The sequence below is a fragment of the Thermobia domestica genome, chromosome 4 (assembly GCF_964235325.1).
Source record: "Thermobia domestica chromosome 4, izTheDome1.hap1.1, whole genome shotgun sequence".
Taxonomy (NCBI): Eukaryota; Metazoa; Arthropoda; class Insecta; order Zygentoma; family Lepismatidae; genus Thermobia; species Thermobia domestica.
This window is the reverse complement of record NC_137457.1, coordinates 48,658,324-48,679,930: the sequence shown is the minus strand read 5'-3', so window position 1 is coordinate 48,679,930 and position 21,607 is coordinate 48,658,324.

The following is a 21,607-nucleotide window of genomic DNA, read 5'->3' as shown; positions in this document are numbered from 1 at the left end:
AGAAAAAATTCTGTCATCATACACATGAAATTTTGACACTTTTTACGCCTCAGAACCAAAAATCAACAAATATGCCGGGGCTACAGCTTCTCCAATTATCCTATTGAAACTTTTTATGGTGCATTCTGTAGGGAAAAGAGTAAGCTTACATGTAGTGGTACATTTGTTTCAATGTAGCCAACAAGAGGGAAATAATAGACAAAACAGATAATTTTTCCTAAATTCCCCCCTAAAATCTGGAATTAAAATTTTCTGTAGCTGGCAACACTGCTACCACACAGACACAAACTATCTTAAATTAAACATTGGTACACCAATAATATATCCTACAAGAATTATGGCGATATTTAAGGAACAAAACTTCTAATTACCAGAAATTTATTACGGTAAAAGGTAAAAACTAGAAAAATCAAGGTTTAGAACCTAAATATGAATTTTCCGTGCGCCCCCTAATTAACCCATTTTAACGATCTGTACTTGCGTTTGTTAAGGACAAATGTTCGATTGGCGTAAGTTAACTTGCACTCGGACGTATAGGTACGGATTTATAAACAAAAATCTCGAATTTTTTTGCCCAAATTTAGGGAAGTTTTAATTTTCCTAATTGGCAACACTACGCGCAGGCCTGTCCAATTGATGTCAACAGTTAGGTATCCATCCGAGGTATCTATCTGGTACGTCTTAAGGAGGTCTTTCTACAACGAATGAAGCTACCGGAAAAAAGGAGTAAAGGAAATTCGAAATTAGAAAATTCTCGAATTTTTGATGGGTGAAATTTGAGAAGGAAATTGGACACCAGAAGAAAAAGAAATTGATATGATAAACTATGGTCCAATAATATTTGACAAAAATAATATCCCGATATCTTAATTAGTGTCCACACAGAAGCGGATTAAAAAAGTGACACACCCGTGTGTGCCACTTTGGCCACCTAGTGTACATTTGATTACAATTTTGACTACTAACCCGTGTTGTTGTTGTAGTTATAGTCTTGACTAATAATAATATCGTTGTTGTAAACAATAACTTTATAAGGAAAATATTCTCTCCTTTTTACATCTTAGTTCCAACTCTGTTAGTGAGAAATGCAGAGTGCTTCAAAATGAATATCGGGGTTTTAAGTCTTCGTAGTACTTATTACATTTTACGTACAATTATAAGCAATGCATCAAGTAAAGGAGCACCTCAAACAGTCTTTGCTACAAGTGTCCGATGTGAGATTCATTCGTCACATGGTACACATCTAGTCGATAGACAAGGAAGGTCCATAAACCTTCCGCCATGTGGCACAAAGCACATTCAATTTAGGGGTGTCTCGTTTCAACTGTACCATCTCTGAGGATTTGCTGGCGGCCAGATGCAAACATTATGAGTGTTCACATTAGCTCTTAGATGAAATGTCGATTTATCACTGGAAACGACACGATCCAGAAAATCTTCATTGTTAAAGAGCAATATTTCACTAGCGAAATTCGCACGTAAACCGTAGTCTGTACGCTTTAGACCTGTAGCAACTGCAAACGATAAGGACGTAGTTGCAAGCGTCTCCTTAATATTCTTCACACAGACGGTTGCACTGTACATATCCAGTCTTTATTAAAACACAAAAGCTTTCTGCTCTCTAGTCTCCATTTTTGCTACCTGCTGTTTCTAACGGCATACAAAAGAAACAATGCCTGTACATGCGTGCGTACAAAACTGTTTGAGTTGCTCTTTCATTTGATATAATATTTATAATTGTAAGTTAATTGTAATAGATACTACAAAGTTTCAAAACCCTAATATTAATTTTGAAACACCCTGCATTACTTCAAATTCAGTCATCCTATATTCATATTTTGTATATACATATACAAGAAGTGCCATTATTATCAACTACTAACTTTCATCATCATACACGCGGCCGGCATTAGGCAATTTGTCGCCCCGTGCAATGGCATAATGGCATAATTCCCCTTTCTCCAGAAAGAACAAATCTTAAAAGTCATGATTTTTAGTATGATACTCCAGCATGAACAACGAAGGGGAAGTGTAATCCCGTTGTGTCTGTTTTTTTCTTTAAATATTAATCTATTATGTTAGTGAAAGATAAAGCAAACACACCTGCAGAAGAAAGATGGTAATTTTTTTATAAAATTCAATATCGAGCTTCAATCTCAATGTATCGGTTTGCAATTCCAATGCAACTAGTTCTTTTATCTTTATTTCTTATTTCTTCTTCTACATCTATTAACATTATTTAAAAAAGTAGTTTCTATCTTCAATGATAAGGAACTTGTTTCTGACAAAAAAAAAAGACTAGTTGTCACATCAAAACTGTGATAACGTACTAAATGGAACAGATATTTGCTACTATTCGAGAATTAAATTCTTGCATTTGAAAACAATCAAGCAATGTGTGCTCGAATTGATTCGGCCATTTGCTTAAGCATTGTCCATGTAACCTTAAACTAACAACCTAAACATAATTTATGAATGTAGTATTCAAATAGGCTAGCTTAGCAAATGTAACTACCATCATCATGAAGTCTGTTTCCAACAAGAAATATTTAATTTAAATAATATACTTATAACTAGAGACCGAATGTTAGGCAAAATGCCTATTCCTTAATGCTAAAGATATGATAAAAAATAAAGTTTTAAAGTTTATATCGGGGATTATAGTTTCGATTTAAGCCAACTTTATTTTGCGTATTTCGCCCCTCACTGCCTAAATAACTGCTTTAGGGCCTAATGTTGCGTATTCTATGCATTTTCTTTAAAATAAGATTTAATTGGGAAATATATATAATTTATATACTGTAAATAACACAAGCACATGGTACATGTTGCTATATTCTTTGAACACTATTTATGACTAATATATTTTTTTAAATTGTATTGAGTATTTATCTTCATTATTTCGAGTTACATTTTAGTGCCTATTTGCCTGCCTATTTTTCAAGTTTTTAATGCCTAAACACCCGGTCTCTACTTATAACAAATTTTGCCGGACCCTCCAAACTTGCCGCTCCATACAAATGCACGTGTTACAGATATGGTAGAGCCGGCTCTGCATATCATATATATTTAGTCGAGAAATTATTTATATGATATTTAGAAAAATACTATTAGGCAAATTAGTATTATTTTTTACCTTTACACAAGTTATTTGAATTTTATACTGTTTGTGACATTATTTTCGTACATATGAAAGGCCTGCTTTCACGAAAAAATAAAATTTCATTTCTACTTTTATTTCTTAGTTGATATTGATGAAAACTGCTAAAACCCGAATTGTTAATAGGTATGGTATTCATGTAAATTGTCAGATATTTGTAGCGTATTAGGATCTAGCGTTTAATTTATGCTGCATTTTACGGTGATTACACCTACATAAAAATATTTTATACTTAAATAGACGTAAGATGCATTACAAATGACTATTTGAAAAAAAACGAAATTTAGAAAAAAAACGAGGGGCTATGTTTTTTTTCTAAAAAATCGTACATTTCTGAAAAAAATACGAACGTTTTTTTCTATTTACAACACTACACGCGAGACACGCGAGTAGTAATTACAAGACTAGTAGGAAAACCAAGTGACACCCAAGTGTTAAACTTTAACTTTTCGTGAAAGTTTATCTGCATAATTTATATTGATATTTAAATTATGACGTGCAGATTATTACAGGTGGAGAATATCATCTTTAAACTGATATTGAAACACTCCAGCCTCCTCCCTTAAAACTGGTACGTCCTGGAGAAAAAGGGTTACTGAGGAGCTCGAAACCTATACGAATCACCTATTTTCGTTCGTGGGAGCGAAAAAATGTTTCATTTTGCCGACCAGTGTTATTGGGCCCCCTCTCTCTAACTTTGTCTTAATCTGTGTGAGCCCACCGCAGCTTGTGGACCCTTGCGCACGGCTAGGTCTACGGTTTCGTTAAATACTCCCTGGGCCCATTAGATACATGGCAAAATTATTTAGGTGACAATATTGATAAATCTCAAAGCCATACGAATAAATATTACTGAAATGGGTTCAGAACTCATTTTTGTTCTATTAACCTTTTGTGCCTTTTTGATGTAATATAGAGACCCTATTTGATGATTCATTTTTAATTTCATGTTCGTATCGTATATGGAGTAAGAAAATTTTGTCTGAATATGGTCCCCCTCGAACGGCGTGGAGATTATCTGGGGAAGAGGGGGCAGTTGGTCCCTGTCCCCACAAGTTACGGCTCTGGCAATAACGTTAGCTCAACTTGAAGAATATTTCGTGATACTTTCTTCATTGAGCAACGTTTATATAACTTATTTTTGAGTTAAACAAGGAAATCTCGAGTAAGTCATTAAGACACTCACACAAGTTGCTTATATTTTCTTATTATATTTTTATTTATATTTTGTTTATATTTGTTTGTTTTTGTTATATTTAAGCATCTTGATTATATTTTTCCATGAAACGAATTTAACTAGCTGTTAGTTTGGGTGGAAGTTTAAATGATGCTGTGGGTGAATAGTTAGCGTATTGATTTTCTATATTCAATTGCAATGTTTACTCAGTGAGGTAAGAAAGATCTTCTCTCCAGAAAGAAGAAGATGCTGGAATGATGATAATTGGAGAATATCTCTCAATGGAAGCAATCATTGACAAAGTTATTTCCAGCAGTTTTTCTAGATTTGATTTTTTCAGCTACTTTGAAGCATTTTCTGATTCATACGTGTGCAGTGTTTCTATTTCTTTGATTATACAGTACATAATGAAAAATATATTACGTACACAGAAATATTGATATTAACATATGATTTTCATTGGGCAACACGCTCTGAACCAGAGAGATTGTTCTTAAATTAGCAGAACTTTTTCTTTAGTCACCTACTTTTCAATTTTACCCGCATAAACACTGGATCAAAGCTACGAGCAGCTGTGAGTGCCGAGAAATATTACGTGGAAGTTGAGTTGCACCTCTCTAGGCGTTCTCAACTGCAAATTACCTGGACCACAACTAATAAAATTAGAGCGCTTACTCTCCCAATTACTTTTGTGGCTGGGTGTACATGTTTGCTCTAAAATAATTTGTGTAGTTCATAATTAAGTGTTGCTGTAGGTAAGCTAGGACAAATGGAAAAACAAAATGAAAGTAGTAGGTTCGGATTTATGAAATGGAGACCTGTGTAGGTCTAGGATAACCACGAGAGGCGAATATTTACCAGGTGGGCTTTTTATACGTACATTACTTCCTTTTTCTGATGAGAATCTCGCAGAGGATCATAAATGAGAAGATGTATATTAGCCTCGGAAAATACTTTTTGTAAATCGATGTTTTTATAGGTATAGCTAAAACAATTGGATAGGGGAATTGACAAAAATGAGTACGATTTTGGAGACATCGTAAGAGTTCTGCATCATACGCTGTAGTGATAAGTAGTTTTTTTTACGCCTTTTCCTCTGTGTATCTCTTGACGTTTCTCATCATGTCTTTCCAACTATCTATTTTCTATCACACACGCAAGCACATTCCGTGTGTATGTTCCTGAGTACTACGAAGCAGAAGCAGATCAACCTGGTTTGAAAAAGTTAACTGACTGAAAATTTCGCGTCGTATTTTTCGTGCTTTGGTTACAAAATGCAAACCTAGAAATATATTTTCCTAGTCTACTCTGGAAGAAATATTGTTTAATCGTAAGGAAATGAGTTTGTTTTACCATCTTGGTTAATGAGTCTCAATACAATAACGGGCTCACTACGGTTTCGCATCCTAAAGGAAGTAGTGGTTGAAAAGCTAATCAGTATCACAAGAAGTACGCGATCATTGTGTTTCAGCTTTAACGTGCTGATTTAACGTCTTCGTGGGAGCCGGAGTCGTTTCCAGGCGGGATCACATGCGGTTCCGATGCATTAATTAGTAAGTTCCCGTCTCTTATAGTCTTGCTCCTGAAAGGGACGCTAAATTTAAAAAAAATCAACTCATCTTCAAACTATGGTTTCATTGTGTGCGTATAACAATGGTATATCCTGAAAAAACGAAAACGAGAATAGTATTCGGGACAGATAAATCTTCGGAGATGAGTGGAAGATGCCTTTCTTGTCTTTTCGTGTTTCCAAGAAGGCAATTTATGTACATTTCTTACTGCCTGAATTTATTTAGGCAATATGGCTGACAGTTGGACAACCAACAAGACATCATATACAAGCCCGGAAACATAACATTTCACGATATTCCTCCATTTGAAACATAAAAGTTGTTAGTATCTGAGAGCATCACTTAGAGGAATAATCACGCGATAAATATGCAGAAATTTCATTCACGTAATTTCTTTGAGTTGCGTATGAAGTCAAAGAAAAGGAAAATAATACTAAGCATAATGCAAAATCTAGAAAATATGGAAAGGGAAACAAATGAGAAACAAGGGAAAGAGGAAAAGAAAAGAGCGAAAGACTTAGAAATAAATAGAATTTTATCGTTTAAGCATAACCAGCCTGAGACTCAATCCTCCTTCTGTCTCTGTTTTTGGTTTCTCTTACTTTGATGGATAATCAATCTCTTTCATTATCAATGTCGAACGTCATTTACAATGCTTAATTCGTTGAAAAATTAACCCAGGTTGGGATTAGAACACAAAACGTTTATAATGACACAGCCGCGCTGTCCACTTAGCTACTCAACCTATAACAAGTGTGTTCTAAAATCAGCCATTACATCCGCTGTTATCAAAAATTCTGTTAAGTCAGCTATTGTCGGCGACTAACTAAAGTTCCTTTTGAAGTTTGAATTTTTTACTGCCTTTAACGATCAGATTGAATATTCAGAAAAATATTTTTCCTTAGATTGAAATCAAGAATGAAGTAATCTATATTTTGAGGAAAATTACTGTTCCAGCAACACACGTATATACGCAAGAACTGTTTTGTAGATTTATGATATCACTCTTTTAATTTTCGATCAATCTACAAACCGGGTCTTCAAGGAGGTGGGCGCACAAATAATAACATCTCGTAGCGTTGAAACGTAACGCACACAGTATAAGTAAAGCTTCGAAATCACAAATTGGAAATTCTGCCCTGGATAAGCTTTTAAGGTATCTGCTTGTTGAGGTGACAACCCAGGTTCATACCACGTCTATTACGTCCCTTTCAAAATAATTTTCTATTTGTTTATATTTCTTCTTAATAGCTTTCTTGAATTTTTCGTAGATTAACTTAACATAGTGGAGGCTAAGTAAAATCAGGAATTTTAAAACACATGTATGAGTACTTCATTCGTCATATATGTATCTTTACTCATTTGGTTCCTTCTTTCGACCATATATACGACCTTATACCATATATGGATTACTGCCCCGACCTTGGATATGTTCTAGAATGGATTTGTTATGCATAGCACACAGGTTTTATTAGAACTAATTGACCGACTACGATGCCATAATGTACCAATTTCGGCTATTCGCAATGTAAATACTATGGACAATTCAACAGTTATAAGGTTACGTAAAAGCGGTAGCGGTGTCGGTTCGGGCACATGGCCGAGAAACTGCAAAACGCTTTTTTTGAGGTCAGCCATTGTGAAAGAGATGTTCCTGGGTTTCACACATTCATCAGGCAAATGCCAGGTTCAACACATTCACCTTGGTCTCAGGCCGCTTCCTCCCTTCCCCAATCCTTTCTTCCTTCCCGTTCCCCGAATAGTCTGCTCGAGTGGAAATGTCATTCCTTTAATGTGACGTTCTAAATGCCCTTAGATGACGAAACCCCAGAAACCTAAATCGTAAATCCTAAATTTATAAGATTATCTTGGGGAAACTTTTTTTTTCAAAGTATATCTTCCTATAGGTTCTTATTTATTGCTTTTTAACTTTCTGGCATTTTTATAGATTATTTAAAGCTCGATATGGTTATGTACATTTACAATTTCGTTACTTTCTTTCAAAATGCATTCCTATCTGTTCAAAATGTGCTTCCACATATTATTAATAATTTACAGACATGTTCAAATTATTAGGCTCACAATTGAAAAATGCAAAATTGATGTTATAGTCCTAGTTTCGGAGTTCTAGAACATGTAAATTAATGTCTTAAACAACCAATATAGGAGCTTTCATTTGTTCACTGTACAGTTGCAGTGGTGATATCACCGTTGAACAGCAGATGGCAGACGCAATTTCTAGAGCATAAAAATGGCTGAGTATGGTGTAGATGTCACGCCTGAAAATGTTCGAATTCTTTGTGCTGAGGGAATAAAAGGACTTAGACCAAGAAAGAAAGTAAGAACTGGTATAATCATGGCAAAGGAGCGCCTCAAATGGGCACGATTGGAGAATAGGTGATTCATTGGTTAATTATGTGGGTTCGTGCCCGATAAAATGTTCAGAATATTTGCGACGTCGACCTGGGGAGGACTTTAAGTTGAAATACCATCAACAAACCGTGAAACATCGTACGTCAGACACGGTCTGGTGTGATGTTTTTCTTCGTACCTAAGAAACTGCATATAATAAAAGAGCAATGAAGCACGACCAACACGTAGAAGTTCTTTAAGAAGAACTGCTTCCCCAGACTGCAATCTGATTTGATGACGCACACTTGATCTTTATGCATGATGGAGCGCCATGCCACCAGGCCAAAACTGTAAGAAAATTCTTCGAGAACAACGAAATTAGTGTTCATCCGTATTGGGCAATATTCCTGATATGGACCAGATTCAAAAGCCCTGGAGCTTCATGAACGAAATGCTAAAGAAGAAGCATATTACAACCAAACATCAATTGATCGAGATCAAAGGTTTGTTGTATTATGATGCTGAATTTAAGTCAAATTTGAGAAACTCGTACATTGAGAAACTCGTATGAGATGAATTTGAGAAACTCGTACGTAGCATGACATATAGCTTAGAAGACTTAATAATGTATAAAGGATATAATATGAAATAATAATATTTGTGTGAGATATCATTTTGTTGCAAATTTTCCATTTCATTTTTTGTTTCCAATTTAGATGCACACACTGTATAGTATATATATTTAAGTGGCACGTACGCATTTGTTTAATTGACATTAAAACGCATTTTCTATTACCACAAAAAATATTACAGAATTACAGAACAGTAATTTGGACTAAGTTCAAACCCGTCTTCTGAAGTTATATTGTATGAACAGCAAAATATTCAGAAACTGAATGTTGCGTCTAATACCTTCAACACGTCTGTGTTTCTTGTATTTATTAATAAGTACATGAAATACCCATTCTCTTGATGGGGGCTGTTTTATAAGCCAACGCCTGTGTGAATATGACAGACAACGAAGACTATGGATTTGACACTAATGTTGGTCACTTAAGATTATTTTTACTTGTTTCGATAACTCGCCTCCACACAGGTGACTCCTTTCCCGCATACAATAGTAGCTGAATTTGAAAGTGATCGCTAACGGAAGAGTCACCATTCACATCAGCGACCGCGAAAAGTATGGACTTGACACAAATATCAGTCATCTTGGATTATTTTACATGTTTCGGTATCCGCCCGGTGAGCCCCGGCCAGCAGGAAAAAAAGTGAATTTGGAAGTTAATACAATCAGAGATTCACAATTGATTTCTGCAACTGCAAAAACTATGAATTCGTCATTAAAGTCGGTCATTTTGTGCTATTTTTACATGTCCCTTCAAACGTCCTCCTTAGATTCCTCTGGTTCGGATTTTGAATGAACGAAAATTTAGTACCTCTTGGTTGTCTCATTTGGTCTCCAGGGCGCAGAAAGACACACAGATAGACTGACATACAGTCAAACATTTTATTTATATTGGTTGCCTTTGCATATTGCTTGGATGCCTTTGCCAACGCACTTGAATAAAACATTTATGTTTTAAGGTTACATAACATGCACCACAATGATTTGTTTACTTTTTTGAAAATGACAAGTGAGAAATATTTATTTTATTTTGTTTCTGTCAAACTAAAAATCTTCTGTGTGCGCAGCACCCACAGGATTGTTTGTATGATTACTGTAGCCCCAGAGCACTCACCTAGACAGCGCGTATGAATGGAACAACCCTTAGCATTCGTTACACAGCACAGTGTTCTTTGGCATAAGAGAGAGTTCCAGCTCGTTAAGTTTTTTAAGAAATGTCGGGGACATTATACTAAGGCAGCATTCTGTTCTATCATACTAGTAAGTTCTAGTATTAAATTTTTCGTTGTTGTATTGAGCTAGAAAGACCAATAAAGGCCTTTCGTAGAGTCACAAGCTATTTTAATTCTTGAAAATGATATGGAAAACACTTTCCAAACTATGTTTAGCCTAAATGTTAGAAAGTCTTATAGAACTGTTTTATCCGTGTGTCTGTAGAGATATATCAGAACAAAAGAAATAGGTGATATCGAGAACACATTTTCTGTCCATCAGCCAAATAATATGTTCCCCCTCCTTCTCTAACTTTATTGAAGCCTAAAGTGGTTCAAATTAATTATTTCCGCTTTTACAATTTAAGCCATAGATGAAAAGGCAACGTACACGGATGATCTTTCTTCTGCAAACAATTCGTTATGTAAAGACATCAAGATTTCCAAAATATTCTACACTGTAAATCATATGGTGTAATGAAACACCCCAAAGTACCCTTTTCAGGTGTGATGTAGCACCTATGAGGTGTTTTTGTGAATAAAACACCCTTAGGTGTCACGTATACACCCTCTCCGTGTTAAATTTCCACATACAGGTGTAAGGCAAGCATAAGGTGTTACTTTACACCCATTGAGAAGGGTGTAAAGTTAGTAGGTTAGGGAGTAAACGATTACGCAGAGGTTCAGGAAGTTCACATTAGTCGTTTTATTACTCTGGTAAATGTATATTATTGTCAGGTATGCAAATATAGTATTCTCTTCAAATATAAATATTTTTAACGTTGGTCTTCAAACGAAATATACGACAAGTGTAAATAATAGAGGGTGGTGTAAGAAATTAGTATGACAAGTTGATTCACGTAGTGCCGAAAACGGCACGCGCTTTTCGAAAGAAAAACATTATTACAGGTAAAGTGTAGCATTTCATAATGTTAGTATCATTTGGATTAACATTTTTTATTATTTAAGATTGTAACCAGTTAAGAAATGTTTAAGAACGTTATATTGAAGCAACTCTTGCATGCTGCATTCAAAGCTGGAATAGACGTTGTTATATTTAATTCGCAAAGCTTGGAACAAGAGATGCACTTTTCTTTGCTACAACTTTGAACCTTGAGCAAAACGCTACAATGGGATGGTCCTAGATTCCTCTTAAACCAACATCTTTCATACATGACTTCGCTTGGCATTACTGCGAAATAACATTTCTGTAACACTGGGTAGAACATTGCCACAGGTAGGCTTACTGATTTCAGGAAGCAAGTTTAGTAGGTAAGATTCTACAATACAGGTCCCCCTTCCCACTGAGTTGTAATAAAGATAGAAAACAACTATCCTGTGGGGCTCTAACGCGCCTTCACTCGCTGACGCTCGCTCGCCAACCTACTTGTATGTTAGTGTATAGCAAGAAATGCGTATTTTTTCTATCATTTTCTGTGATTATCTGCGTCAATAAAAACAGTGGTAACGAAACTAAATACCGGGAGGGAAGAGTTTAGGCCCACATGTTATAAGTAGCTCCATCGCTTAATAAAGAACGCCATAAATTATATATAGTTGTTATTAAATGAAGGAATGGGTTATTATTCCTGTAGTAATGCAGAACTATTGTGCATAATGACATATGGATGGAAATTACCAATTTGAGAGCAACGTAAAACGTACGTAAGTGAGATTCTACCAAGTATTAAGCAGCGTGCGGGTTTACGTTCGACGCACCAATCGAGATAATTGTTGAAAAATTATAATTCTTTCACCAATGTCCTTCCTATTGTTTCCTAAAACATTTTTGCTGGGTGGCATAAAAATATCTCAATTTGCGTAGATAAAATGCAAGGGGGCCACCAGAGATAATTGTTGAAATATTACAATTCTTTTTCGATTTGCTTATAAATACAGTTTCCGGATGTATGGCATAAGAACTACAGTGCAAAAGCATAAACCAACCTGTGATAGGTCGTCACTAAAAAAAACACAAATATTACCTAACCGAGTCAGGGTAGGCGAAGCTGGTGTGCCTGCGATGGGTGCGTACGGAAGGGAGCAGGCGCGTCAGTGCTGGTGGGTATACGCGTAAGCGAAGATAGTGAAAAAGAACTGGATTTTTGAGAAATATATAAATTTCAATAGCAGTTGTCATGGTTTCATGCTAGTAGCATTCCACTTCCAAACATAAAACGCTGCTTCTGTACATTGTACAGAATACACCGCCAGTAGAAAATAACATTTAATAGAGTAATCTCTCATATGCACTCACTTATTTTATCCACCGTAAGGCTCTTGTAATAATTGTACACTAGTAACCCTACATTTGTAAACCTAAAATACACATTTTTTTTGACTGCAGAAATATATTCTTATAAATATATCTTTTCGTGCAAAGTATTAAATTTTACCTCTAAATCTTTCAAAATGTGATGCGCCAAAACTACACCACTTCCTTAAGGAGATTGGGTAAAAAAATACGTTTTATTCGAGTTCATCATAAAACAGGAGCAACCGGTAAAGCACAGCACTGACGATGTCAATGACTAAAGGATTGCTTTAGTGTTGATAACTTAGAGACTTACACAGTATCTTGTAACTGTAAGTTTAAATCAGTTTAAAGCTCAATAAGCTTGAATTTGTTTTAAGTATACATTTATCGGTTGACAAATTATTTTCTCTTGTTTTAGCCAGGGGAGAATTCAGATACGTTTCCACTCGAGAACTGTGGAAGTCCTCACCGTTGGTCTCTCGGCTTGAATATGTGCCTTTGCTGTATGTGGTTCTGGGTTAAATTCCAAGTGAGAACCAGAAATTAATTTTAGAATCCTTTACTTGCTACGTCTTCTTTATCATAAAGAGCGTAAGCATGGGATGTTAAACTAGTGATTTTTCATTTCATATTTTTTTCGATGAATGTGAATCGTTTGGGGAAAAAGGAGGTGAAGAAGAAATTTTCCTTTATTTTTTAAAAAGGCTACGGGATTGGATATTTTGTCTTTTGGGATTGACTAGTGAAACCTGATTAAAATGCATCTTTCTTTTAGCATTATTATTGAAATCCAGCGTTTTGGTAAATATGGAATAAAAGTATTGATAAAACATCAGCGTGTGGATAGTGTAAGGGTAAGTGTAATTGCTTCAGCACATAATAAATTTACAATTTCTTTCAGATTTTATGTCTCAAATGGAAAGAATTAATTTTATTGTTTTAACATACAATATAAATTTGAAACTAGGGAACCTAATGTTATCTTTGTGTCTGTAATACGTATTTATTTGTCGATTGACTTCAGAGGACTGAGTTTAACCCATAAGCACAATTTGCCTATAGTACAAACATATCAGATATACGATCGTCTTTAATAAAATCTGACCCTCCCTTCCTCTACATGAAAAGCCCTGTATTGTTATCCACATATGAAATTCAAAGACAAAGGCAATCGTCATCAAACAGTTGTATTTTTATTTCAGGTCCAAGTATTAAACAAAGCTTCGTATGGTTGTAAAAGGTTGGATGGCTTTCTTTTTGTTAATCTTGAATTTAGGTACCTAATATTGGCACTCATCTTCTTCATGAATTGATGTAAGAAGAGTCCGCATGATTTTCGGCCAGTTGTTTTATCACCGGTATCTTTGAGCAATGAGGTAATAGTGGAAGACAAACTTCGTTCTTCTCAAGCTTCATACTTTGAAAGACTTATGCAAGTGGTTTTGTTATTGAAATACACAAATAGAATGAAAAAATAAGAATCGAGTCTCAACGTTATCTTCTATGCAAAATAGATGAGTTCGAGGTGGCTCAGTGGTAGAGCGTTCACCTCCGGTGCTTGGAGTCCCTGGTTCGATCCCAGTTCGCGCCGTGTGGACTGTAGTGGACAAACACCGTGTTCGTGGGTTTTCTCGGAGTTGTCCAGTTTCCTCCCACTTTCTTCATTCTACCATTTCATTCATTTCTCATAATCACCGTCTCCTTTAGCCTAACCGGTATAAATGTGGGTCGTAAAATTGAAAGATTTCATTTCTATGCAAAATGGAGTTAGGTAAAACTATCACCACTGTTTTAATTTTAAAAAAAATATATAGCTACTCCAAGAAATATGAAATGGTTTGGAAACCTACGGGGGACGCAGGGGGAAAACTTCTTACCTCGATACGTTGTATTTTCCTTTTTAATGATGATACCCTTTGTTTCTGTTTTTCTATCTGTTTCACTGTTTCACATTTAGAGGAGTGGCCACACACTTTAACAAAAATTGTGTTGAGATTTTTATCTTCCGCCAGTTGGCACAGGATTAGCGTAGAGACTCGAGACGGTATCTAGATACTGGAAACAAGTTAGTTGTTTTGAGATTTTCCCTCTGATTTTAAAATAACCGCCGTTACCTTTAGTATCAGTTACCTTCGCCGTGGCTTTTTGTTTCATTCTGTAGTCTTCGCGGCTTCTTCTCAAATTCTCTAACATTGCATTAATTTTGATTTTAGATTCCGGGAATTGTTCCATCTTTTTTTCTTTTAAGAATACCTTGCAAACGATGTACTAATTGGCTTCTCTTGTCATTTGAAAATGCTATAGCTGAACCTTGCCTGGAACAATCCGCGGAACTCTGGGGTAAATTTTGTTACCTCGATACGTGATACGGTACAGAAATGAAGAAATGCGTATTTTCTCGTTTTGACATCTCTTTTACGGGATGGCAGCGGACTTCATGCCCATCCTATAGCAGATATATATAGTTTGATATCGATTGGTTTGTTTAGGCTTAACACCCTTATTTGACCCCGGGTTTGGGGGAAAGGATCTGATCCCCGGTTTTCACCCTAGTAATTTCGTAGCCCACCGGGTTTCGAACCCGGAATCTTCTGACTAAAATTCGAAAATAAGATACAACCAACGTAGATGGAATGTCTTTCAGATATAGAGAAATGTGAGCCTGAAGTTTACACGATTTGTTGCCCTAGTTTTTAGTATAAACTATTTAAAAAGAGTTTAAACCTTTGATGGCTAACTTCTCAGGACTACGGGACCACGGAGTGCATATTTCGAATCTCGAAGGCCGCAGCCCTGTTTCAGTTTTTAGTGTCCCTTTTATTTAGTTCATCAAATAAATAAGGGAACCACTTTTGATTGCGATGGTTGATCAAACTATTTGCAGCGGTGTAAGGCTTTCTTTGGAAATAAAAGGTTCCTTGTCTTTTTTCTGAAACCTCGGGGAAAAATAGAAGCTATACCAGGTTAAAATACCTTGCTGGTTTCAGCAAGAATTTAAGCTGGAATCATTATAGAAGCTTGCTGGGTTTTGCTGGATATGCTCAATGCAGCAACAGGTTTCGAAACCGACCAGACATGCTGGAAAAGTTTACTGTATTAAGCTGGTTCAGGAAAGATTGTCCAGCGTATGTTTAAACCTGTGTAATTAATAAAACGACAAATGCTAAATCTCTAAAATTGTCAGAGGTAGTAAAAATGTTAAAAGCCTCCACAAGTTAATGTTTATGCAGAGTTCCTACTGGTCAGGGAAGTCAGGGAAAATGACTTGAAATCAGGGAAATTTTATAAAACATATTTTTTCTAACATTAATTGTAGCTACACCAACTTGAGCTTAACCAACCATTAATGATCACAGTATAGGACATTGCTGAGATTTTTATTGGAAGTAAGTGAAATGTACGTATGAACAATTGATTACTATTTGTCCCTATAGAATAAATGTTCTCATATATATAAATACTCACCGTTATTTATTCCTTTTTTATGTATCGTCATCCTACACTTGTCATGAAAGTCAGGGACTTTCCTACCAAATGTCAGGGAAGGTCACGGAGAAGTAGTACTATTTACTTGAAGTACTATTTATCCAGCGTAGAAAGTGTGGCTTATTAAATCACTTAAGGAGGCATATATATCTGTTCTTTTTTGGGGGGTGGTGGTTCTCTATGACCGTCATTTGGTTTTCCGTTCTGTGTGCACCGTCTATATTTCTAAAGTTCAAAGAATTTCTCGATAGCTTCGGCAATTTGTTTTCAATGTAAGTACTATTTTTACCTTAATTTTAACCTGTTCTGTTTAAGAAATGGATGTTTAAGAAATGGATAGCTCTGGGGAATCCCTTGCGCACACATCGCGCAGTTATCAAACGCATTTTTAAAATAAAACATTTATGATTTCGCAAGTGATTTGTTAAGCTGCACTTCCTTCTACGTTGGATAATATTTGAAATATAGGCCTCTGAAAATTATTTCCCATCCTTTTGTAAGCATATATCTCTGAAACGTATATTTTGTCCAAAGTTCAAGAACAGTTTTTATCTTGTTTTCACATCCAGTATCTAACATTCATTTTTTGTATACGTATTAATCTAACACCCTGTATACACCTAAAAACTTCTAAATTGTGACAAGGAAAAAGCAGAAACTTTTCTGTCGCCACAAAAGTAGGAATCCTGTCATATTTCCTTGTAGGTTACTAATAGATATATTTCTTCTATAGTTTGTATTCCATGTATGTAAATGTAATGTTTAGTTAAGTGAAATAAACGAAATAACTATGTAAAACAAAAGTTTTCATTGATTTTGTTAAAAGTGTACAACTTGTAGAATAGTAAATGATGCACGTTCATTGTATGTATTTTCACTTGTAATCAAGACTTTGTCAAAGAGTAATGGAATATGCTCCCACCGAAGGTGTAAGGTATCACCTTTCAGGTGCTTCCCCTTCCCGCAGGTATATGCTATTTGCATAACGTTACCTGCAGTGTGTTGTGTTGATTTGTATATTGCTTTACATGCAGTGCAAACGGTAAGACGTGAAGGCCTATAGTCTCTAAAAATTGGGTTCAATTTACGGATTTAATCAAGAGTAGCATACGTGAAAGATTATGCAACTTTTTAGATGTAACTGCTGACTACATCACTTCGCATGATGGGCTGTTCTCACTTTGTCTTTACTTGTTGGTGTGTTTTTCCTCAAACACGATGAAAAAAAACATTTAAAGCACTAGCCCATCATGCGAATTGGTGTAGTCAGCAGCTACATCTGAAAAGTTGCATAACCTTTCACGTATACTACTCTTGATTAAATCTGCCAGTTGCACCCAATTTTTAGAGACTACAGGCCTCCACGCCTTATAATGTGCACTGCATGTAAAGCAATATACAGTACAACACAATACATTGCAGATAACGTTATGCAACCAGCATTCACCTGTACGAAGGGGGAACACCAGAAAGGTGATATCTTACACCTTCGGTGGGAGCATATTCCATTACACCTTTCGCGTGGAAGCATTTACACCCAATGGTGTAACTCAAAGGTTACACCCTAACCCTAATTTTCTACCCTAAGGTGTAACTAGGGTGAAACAAGAAAAGATTGTTTCACCCTAAGGTGTAATGTTACACCTTCCAACTTGTCAATTGCACCTTAAAGGTGGCAGCATTTAGGTTCCACCTACGGGTGTAAGTGAAGGCAGTGAAGTTACGCCTCAAAGGTGTTTGTTTACACCCAAGGGGCAATAGTTTGGCGGCAAAATTTGCAGGTTCGTTACACTTATAAAGTGTTAGGTAGCACCTTACAAGTGTTAGTTAACACTTTTCGGTGCAACCTTACACCTCGTGGGTGTAGTTGTGCGAACTCGATACTGTACACCTTTGGGGTGTAACAAATCAGCCGGTGGAAACTTTAACCCCTCACTTACACCTTGAGGTGGATTTGATTTGATTTCCTCTGTTAAATTTCTACTAAAACTGGAATTAGTTCGATTTAGCCATTTTGGTTTCAACGTTTGTTGCCATAGAAAAACTATAATATTTAGTGAGAAGCGGTTTCTGCAAACGATTCAGAGTCTAAAGATAACATATCATGAAAATCTATATCTAGCAAAACTGGATATGGTTAAAATTACAGTAATTTCTGCTTTCAATAAGGGTTTCAACGTTTATCGCTATAAAACGGAAAGAGCATCAGATAGCAAGAAGTTATTTTGGCCAACGATTCAGTTTCTCAACAAACATATTGCTGTTATTCACATAATTCTTACAAAACCAAGAAATTGTTCAAATTAACTAGTACTTCCGGTTCCAATATTGATTTCCGTAAATCAACAGTGGTAAGAGAAATTAACAAATGACTTTTTTAAATTCGATTCATCGTCTCAAAGTAGTTTGCTCCTTCTCAGTTGACACTTTCTTCAAAACGGAAGTTTTTAAAATTCGTCATATTCTGTGTGAACGCTCATCGCCATATAAGGTAAACACTAGCAGATAGCGAGAAGTGTTTCTTTTGGAAACGATTATTTTGTCCGCACTTTCTCCCCATACTCAGAATGCCCCTATGGGCCCGTCGATCACTTGAGATATGCGTCCCCACAAGTAAGCAATCCGTGCATCTGAGGTTCTAATTACTTCTTGTGAGGATCCTATTGGATAACAAGACTGGTTTCATGGGTAATATGAGACATAGAAAAGTACGCAGCAGAATCAGGAAATGAGGACAAACCCAAAGATTTCCACAGAAATCTTCTCCATTGGCCCACGGTAATCCGAGAAGTGTTCCGGTACCGTCGATCAGTTTGTTAACCTCGTTCGCATACACCACACTTTGTGACATCCAGGGTTGATATGTTTAAAACAAGCGTTTAAAAGATGTTTTAAAGGAGGGCTGTTGTTTTATTCAGTTTGTTTTAAACGTTTTAAAATAATTGTTTTAACGTGTTTTTCTCGGTGGTGTTTCGACATGTTTAAAACAACTAAAATTTCATTTTGAAGAAGCTAGTTTAATTTTCTAACACCATCCCATCCTCCGCAGGATTTGTGCATGAAGTAAATTAGAAGCAGATTTATATTCTTATTATAACAGCAATTACTGAACGAAATTCTGTACATCAATGTGCGTAGAACTAAACCAACAGAAATTCAAGTGAAGTATTTGAACGTTTCTTGATTTCCAAGAATACCTGAGGTTAAACACACTATTCACTACTCTAAGATCCGAATTCACAAATTTCAAAACTTGAATATTTTTTGGTCACTATCATTTCCATAATAATGAACAGTTCTCACATCATAAGCTAGTAGAAATATTCTGACAAATACAATACAACTCGTAGAAAAGAGCAGTCTCTAGCCTACAAGGAGCAACTGACATTTTTTAACTAAACAGTTTTCAAGATACGTCTCTATCTGCAACACGGAGAGCTAGCAATGATTAGTGTCTACGGCATAACAACACAATTAACTTTAGACGCCCGCGAGGGATTTTAACAAAATGGTAGACTCTCACGTTCGGAGCTCTGCTGACCTTCCTAATTATCACAGGGTCATGCTTTATACATAGTTGGAAAGTTTATGTACCATAGATTCCAACGAGGTAACATTCCTGAAATTCCCGCCGTATTTGTAGAAACGAACAGACATAAAATCACTAAAAATATGAAATTATTGAATTGCGGGGCCCAGTCAACTCTTGCAGTCACCTGCGCTGACAAAATGATGCTAATGTGTAGGCCACATACTTGTGACAGTAATATAAGAAATGGTAGTCATTGCTGCCATTGCGTAGAGCTCCCTCGTGGCTAAGCGGTTAGCGTACGCGCCTTTGGCGTGGGAGACCCGGGTTCCATTCCCGGCGGGAGCTCATGTGGTTCGGATTTCCCGTTAATCAGTAGGTCCACGTCTCATATAGCCTCGCTGCTGAACGGGACGCTAAACTAAAATCAACTCAACTCAACTGTCATTGCGTAATGAGTTCGTTTTATGTAGGAAGTATTTTAAAAGTGGGCAGAAACACATTCATTAAATTAGACATTCCCTGCCCCCCACGACAGAACCACGTCCATATGCAAATCATTTTTCCTGCACACATCATGTATACGAACAAGAATTATGCTTCTAGACCATTTCAGTAAAATATATCTTGTCTAATATGGAACCGTTCTAAAACTAAATGTAAATTAGCCAAATTTGACCCCCCCTTCCTCTATAAACACAGTACATATACAGGTTACTATCATGTAGGGGACTACTTCATTGCTTCACATACTAATGTTGTGGATGTACCGCAAAGGGGGAGAAATGGCCTCCAAAATCTGATGAAAAAATTGATGAACAATTAAAAAAAAACGAACTTTATCCTCCCTATCTCGGGCGTACATAAATACCCTCTACATACATAAAATGTAGGAATGGGAACGAGCGAGTTCGACCGAGTTTTCATTGAAACTCGACTCGACTCGAAACCGACATCATTGAGCTCGACTCGAGAACTCGGCTCAAAAAATTTCCTTCAACTCGACTCGAGTGGAGCCAAATCGAGCCAAATCCTGTGTGTAGTTTCAGGTATTTTCTTCAAATATCCTACATAGGCAACACAATTATTATCAATGATACTTACTATTACTACAAATTATTATAATTATTATTATTATTATTATTATAACAACACTAACATGTATAAACATGAATGAAAAAGCGGTTTGTATCTGAAGACTAAAAACTAGTTGACTGCTGACCTCGAAAGAGGTGAAATCCAGGAGGTATGGACATCGTTCACAAAGTTCTGGGTTTCAGTTCTATCAACTATCCAGGCTCGATCCAAAAATCTTTAAAATTTAGTCTGAGTCCTCCAAACATGTTCTAATCTGCTCGGTTCGGCTCACAGCTCGTTTACTATCGAACTGAGCCGAGTCGGTGCCTCATGTCAACCGAGCCTGCTCGAGCTGGTCCTCAGTTGAACCGAACTGAGCCAGTGAACATCACTACCTGGGCTTTGTTTCTGCTTCATCTCAAAAGTTAGATCGTGCAGGTCTCAGCCTTGGTGTAAGAATTGCAGTATATACCGGTGTTTACATTGGTGTTCACATTTGAGGCTGTCTCGTTATAAAAATTCATACTCGTCTTGTTAATCGAGATGAGATGAGATGCGAGCAGTGTCCCATCTTCTGAGCAACACTAAAAATGTTCCATATTACTGCTTACATTTCTTATGACTTTCGCTTTCCAGTCTAATCAGGCCATCATTTCAAAACGAGTTAAAACGAGCTAAACGAGCTAAACGTTAAAATCTTTCTAGCTTAATTAGGAGCTGATCTATTGATGTTTCTTGCAAAAATAAATGTAATTTACGTCAAAAAACTGAAACTCCAAAAATTGGCTAATTTTGCCCCCTCCCTTCTCCCACATATAAGCAAGAAGTACAAATACACGATATTACAATGTAGTGACCTACTGCATTGCTTCACGTACCAATTTTCATGAATCTATCCCCCAAAAGGGGGAATGGCTCCCAAAAAACCGTTTGAAAAGAAAAAAGAACACGATATTTACCCTTCTCCCACCGCCACGTGGTACGTGAAACGATTGTGAAATAGTAAATTTTTCGAAAAAAAATCGGGCCCTTAGAGCTTAGGATATATATTATAATGGAAGCGATATGAGCTTGTTAACTTCCCAGTTGGTATCGGTGCCGAAATATATACGAGAAATCTTTTCATTTAACTTTGCAATTTCACGTGAATGGAATTTCT